This window comes from Meles meles, chromosome 15 (genome assembly GCF_922984935.1).
Source record: "Meles meles chromosome 15, mMelMel3.1 paternal haplotype, whole genome shotgun sequence".
NCBI lineage: Eukaryota > Metazoa > Chordata > Mammalia > Carnivora > Mustelidae > Meles > Meles meles.
In genome coordinates, this window is record NC_060080.1 from 36,456,898 (window position 1) to 36,462,897 (window position 6,000).

The 6,000-nt window shown below is 49.3% G+C and overlaps 1 long non-coding RNA gene across 2 annotated transcripts in view; it reads right to left on the reverse strand.

Annotated features, from left to right (window-relative positions):
• Positions 1-4,661, reverse strand: part of LOC123925454 — a 124,706-nt gene extending 120,045 nt beyond the window's left edge. For both annotated transcript variants that reach the window (XR_006815018.1, XR_006815017.1), the window contains exon 1: positions 4,373-4,661. This is a non-coding gene — a long non-coding RNA (uncharacterized LOC123925454). The remainder of the gene's footprint in view (positions 1-4,372) is intronic.
• Positions 4,662-6,000: the final 1,339 nt, after the last annotated feature.

Sequence of the window (6,000 nt, forward strand, 5' to 3'; positions counted from 1 at the left end):
TTGAAAGGGCAGCATAGAGGGAAAGGCTAAAAGCCTCCTTGGCAGAAAACCTTCCTTGCAGGGTAATAGATCCTAAAAACAAAGCATGAGCAGGAAAACCGCAATGGATAAGATTTGCCACCGCCATTAGCTTTTTTCTAGTATAGAAAATGCAAGAAAACTGGGTGTTTCTCTCTCTCTCTCTTTTTAATCAGAGGAATCATCTGAGACCAAACAAGCCTCCCCACCACTCCTCCTTCCTGTGGGCCCAACTTCCTTCTGATCCACTGCTGGCTTCCCCTCGCCTGAGCTCTGCGGTCTAACCAGAACCCTCCAGACGTTGGGAGGAGCCCAAGGTCTGTCCCCCCAGCACTGGGCCAAACCCATGACTGCCCTGCTGCGGCACTGGGAGCAGAGATGGTCCTCTGGGCTTGGGGAGAGGTAGCAGCCACAGGACAAAAGTGCCCACCAAGTGGCACCATTTGTAATGGACCAACACGACCCAGCCATGCTCAGCGTGCAAAGCCTCGACTTCCAGAAAGGCCATGTATAAAGCCCCCAAGGCCTTATGTTGGCAGTGCGGTTATCAGAGAAGGCTGACTGGACAAAGGGACCCAGGTGGTCCCCTGGAGGACATGCAGGAAGCATGTGAAAATTCGGCTTCTGGGGCACTGCATGATCTTGGATATCTTCAGAATTGGCAAGGAAAGGTCATGTTATGCTCGGTCTCGTTTTAGTTTTAAGTGTATCTTACTTAATATTTTCAATATGAGTCAGCTCCATGTACTGGGCTGATTCTCAAACAGCTAGAAGGGGACTGGAACTGCCTTTAGACAGGAAGCCTGGGTACAGCGTCCAGCTGCTTCCACCCTGGGAGCAGGTCTGAGGCCAGCGGTCCTGGATTCTCGGGACGGGGGCCCCAATCTGCTGGATTACAGACAGCACCCTTGGGAGCCCTGGCTTTTCCTGACTCTCCTCTCCTGATGGAGGCAAAGGCGCCCTCCTCAAAACAGCTGCCCTGCCTGATTCACCTGTCCAGGATGCGTGCACCTCGAATAAGTCGAGCAACCGGCTGTCGTTCCTATCTTACAGGGTGCGTATGTGTGTGCTTTGTGGGCAGGGGGCTAAAGGAAATGCACAGAAAGTTACTACCATGTGGTTGGGCAGAAGGCAAGGGGAGCTGCTCTCACTGTGATGATGCTGACGTTAGAGATGATGGCCATGAGGACGGCGACATCTAGTACCCTGGGTTTTCCTGGACAGAACCATGAAGCATTTCCCATTTACCTAATCAAGAGATGTCCTGCAAACGCAGAACGTGACACAGATGGGAACTCGCTACAGGAGCACGAGAGCCCATTTTTTGTGGGGGCCCAGGGCCCAGACTGGGACAGAAAGGTGTCCGGGTGTATGTTTCAGTCAGTGACTGGGTGCTTAACAACTGTAACCCGTGTGCTCATCGTCACCGATCTTCACAAGGACCCAAGAGGCTGGTACTCTTATCAATTTCATTTTACAATGAGGAAGGTAGGACACCAAGAAGCTTAGTAACTTGCCCGACATGGGGGTGAGCTCTGCGTGTGGCAACCGGTGGTGGCACACCAGTCGGGTACCACGAAAACCTCTTGGCAGGAGGTAATGAAAGCCTGCGTGGGGGTGCTGATGAATGGTGTGGAGGGGGAGACAGGGCCCGCAAGTGACAGGCCGGTCTGGAAGCTGAGGGCGCCGTGACAACAGGGCACTGGGCCATTTCCGAGTGTCATCAAACTGTCAGCATTTTCTTCTTGCTGCAGGTGTCCTTTTAAAATATCTGCTCAGTTTCTCTTGTAGATTATTTCCCTTTTTACTCCCTGCTTGCATCCTCACTTAGAATCAGCATCTTTTGGTAGTTGGAAAATATGACAGAGCCGCAAATCATATTAATGAATGCTCTATTTTCAGACCTGCCCAGAGCCTTATTTCTGGCCTTTTTAAATGACTCTCCTGATTATAAAAATGATCATATCAGTTTGCCACAGACTTATTTCTCATGGGTAAGCGGTAAATTGACTTCCAGCGTTCATACAGCTGCCCGAATTCTACATGAAAGAATACAATCAACGTCTAGGATAAAATCCTAGTTGATTTTATCAACCGCCTCAAAACTACTTCCCAACGGCACCTATCCAGGGGGATTTGGAGACTCGGGACCTAGTGACGAACAGATGTTGACACCTGGAATGTTCTCTGAAATGGGGACAAGAGAGAATGCTCACGTACCCAAGCCACTGAGGCACTGCCTAGGGCATTTTGCCTTTTTGGGCTCTTTTCTCCAGGAAGATGGCATTTCTCTGAGCACTTACAAAGATTACTCACCAAGACAGACAGACTGGGCTGGGCTCCCACCTTAAAAAACTCCTGTCGTCTACCTTGCTGAGGCCCCGAGTTGATCCCAAGAATCTCAGCCTTGGAACACCCACTGATTACACTGAAATCACAAGATCTTGCTTGGGAAAGTCATGCCACTAACTCAGGGGCCGCAAGCCCAGATGCCTTCAGAGTCAAGGTAAGAAGGGAAGTGGATAGAGGTAACATCGAGGGGCTCTCTGCTGTGTCCAGACCCTGTTGGAAGTATTTGGCTGAAGCTAAGTCTCTGAGCTTCCCCAGTGGCCCTCTGAGGCAGGCAGCGACCACAGTCTGGAAGCCCAAGGCTACCAGAGCCTTGCAACATTAGAGTTCAATAAAGCCCATGATCTAAAGAATAGGTGACCCATAGTCATCTGAATACAAAAAAAAAAAGAAGAAGAAGAAGCAAAACAACAACAACAAAAACCCAAAAAAACCCCAAACAGCCACTGATCCTGGGCAGGCCAACAGAATCTGAGGGGGTTGGACATGGATTCAAACAGGACTGCATTCATTTTTTGAGCCTCCAGCCTGCAACTCCAGCTTTTTTTTTTTTTTTTTTTTTTTTTTTAATTTTCTTAACATTCTTCTCAGTTTATAAGAAGAGTCAGGTTCAAGGGAAGATTTCTTCCTTGGAATCCTGCTCTCTGACGTTAAGGTGACACCCCCACCCCACCCCACCCCAAACCCTTCCCTGCTGCATGATGGGCACAGAAGGCCAGCTTCAAAGCTCAAGCTATCACGTCTCCCTGCTCCCACTCCATCCTTCAGCAGGTGTGACGACATGGGGACACGGGATGCAGCCCTAACCCTGGGCCATCCCAGCCCTTCATAAACTCTGGATTTGTAACTTAACAAATTAGAGACTCAGCCAGGTCTGTCAAGACCAACCCTAAAAAATCAACGTCAGCCAATGGGGAGGGTCCTGGCAGAGGGACCCCTTAGCAAAGCTAAGTCCTGCACAAGAGCTGGGACTGAAGCCAGGAGGGGGTCGCCGCACAAAGGAGGCACCCAGAGTTGATTTTAACCGAAGACCAAACAGCCAGATCGTCCTGGAGGGGCCGGCTAGCCACCGTGCTGGGTTCGGGGGCAGATCACTTGCTCTCTTAGAGCTGCTCCAATTTTAGAAATTGGGTGCTGACTCATTATTAACCCAGAAAGCCCACACACTCAAATGACTCTACTGAAAAAGCTCCCTGTCATACCCTGCTTACTGGTGTGCAGTTTTTTAAGCAAATTCAAAAAATGTTTATCACAAGGTATTTATGACATTTTAACCGTTTCATTTACAGTAACTAGAATGACATTTAAAAAAAAATGTTTCCTGTATTTTACTTGACTGTAAAGCTAAACCTCATCAGAATAGTAACAGGTTGAGAAACACATTATCAAGGTCATATCAGGCCTCAAGGACTCAAAAACCCAATCCTCACCACCCCTGCTGGCCCCAAGCCCCCAGACCCCCGCATATTTTCTTTCTGACTTTATCACGGTTTGTGACATTGAATCACAAGCAAAAAGAAAAGACACAAGTTCCCAGAATCATTCATAGGCTCATAGAGAAATGCTGCCTCTCTACTGTATTTTCTTGCACTAAAAACTGGGCAGCTCAGACCACGCGGCCCAAAATTTCTCAGGGGCTGTCTTCCCTCCACCTCTGAGAAGCGGAAGCTGGCCCAATCTCAGCACCCCTGGGTTAGCACCCATTCACCCACCTCCATCTCTGAATTTCTCCATGGCTCCAGAGACTAGACTGGAACAGCTTATTTTCCAGCCCAGCACCCCTGTGTCTCCTGGGACAACACAGTGTACAACGAGTATCAACCTTCTCCCCATTAACCATGGAGACAAGCACCCTACAACACAGTGGTTCTGGGGGTGGGGCAGAGATGAGGGGTGCTCCAAGTCTCGAATGCGGTATCCCCTCCAAGATGCAACAGCTTTAACCCATCCGAGACTCAGGGGCAGATGCTAGAAATGATCATAAAAATGAGAGACATGGACTCACCGGGGAGAAGCAGCTGGCTCCACCTTCCCGCCGCCGGAGCCGCGGAGGACTGAGGCGCACACTGGCTCAGCCACAGCCCGCCTGGAATGCCAGCCCGCCGCCTGAGCAGCCGGCTGTCATGACTTCCCTCCATTCCCCATCACGTCCGCAAGGCTGAGACCAAGAAAAAAGAAAGAAAGAAAGAAAGAAAGAAATTAAGAGAGGGAAAAAAAGAAAGAAAGAAAAGAAAGAAAAAAGAGGGAAAAAGAAGAAGAAAAAGAAAAAGAAAAGCGCGCACACCTCAGTCTCCGTTCTCATTGGAACGAGATGACTCATGCTGACTCACAGCCACCACTTCCTCTCCGACATTCTCTTCATACTTGTGAGCTGGGCTGGTCCCGTTCCCAGGGTCTCTGCAGCCCTTCCTGGAAGAACAGCCTTCTGACCCTGGCAAAGCCACCCCAGCGCTGACCTCATGTGGAGCCCCCGGGAGCGCCTACACAGGGGAAATGCTTTATTTAGGAGACATGAGCCACAGGACAATAAAATGCACGAATCCCATGCGCATTTGAACTTCAAATACACACTGCAATTCTGTAGTATCTTGCAAAGCTCCTATGAACCACTCGCTCATTTCAAGGCATTTCGGGCAAGGGAAGAGAATGGAACAAGTTCTCATTCTTCAAGGAGGTCGGGTCTACTCTTGCCCTGGTGAGACTGATTGCAGAGCATGTCTTCTGCATGCCTTCCTCTGACATAACAAATCATGGGATCTAAAATCCGGATCTCTTCAAAGCTGTTTGTGAGGAGGGCGTGGGCTTTGCTTCGGGGATTCAGTGACTTCCAAAATCTTTCCACCCGTCTTTCAGACTTCAAAAATTCGCAAGAGATGAACATTAAAATCCCAAGAAATGCAAGGAAGGTGTAACACTGTAACTTTTAAAGACTGTTTATGAATGTTAACAGGCAAGGATAGAGGGTAGCCTCTGCGTCCTGGTTTTCTCTGGAATGATACCGTGGGTGGGGCGGTCTTCCCCAGCTTCCTGCATTTTTAAATTATGAGAGGCTATGGAGGAGAGCAGGATCCACGTGGCGCTCAGCCACCTCCCGAGAAGCCCAGAAGGGTGGCTGTGATTGCATTAGGATGACCGTGCTTTCTGGAAGGTCCCACACCAAGGCCACTCGTGAACACTGATGCTCCTGAGGCACGTTTTGATTTAGTGCCTACTGCTTGGTAGGCCACACTCTGACACCCCAATGGACACCAAGAAAATAAGGAAACAACGTTTTTTGGAGGCCGGAAGACCGAGGCACGGCATATCTGTGTCCAGTGGACCTCACCCCGGAGGGGTCAGAGGACTCAGTTTCCATTTACAGCAAGATTTGTCTTAGGGGTAAACAAATACTTGTTCAGTAGTCTACGAGGTTCTTTTAACAGGAGAATCAGGGTGTTCTCTATTAGGCGCAAGGGCTTTGACTTCCCTATGAAAGCTGCAGTGTGCCAGCTGGCCAAATGGTCTCATTTCTGGAAGTTTTTTTTTTTTTCCTCCCAGGAGAGAGGAAAGCCTGTTGGTTTTCTGGAATTTAGGGCTAGCTTTGTTGTACCATTCGTTGCAGTGTTTTCTCTGGGGAGAATGGGGAATAGAGAT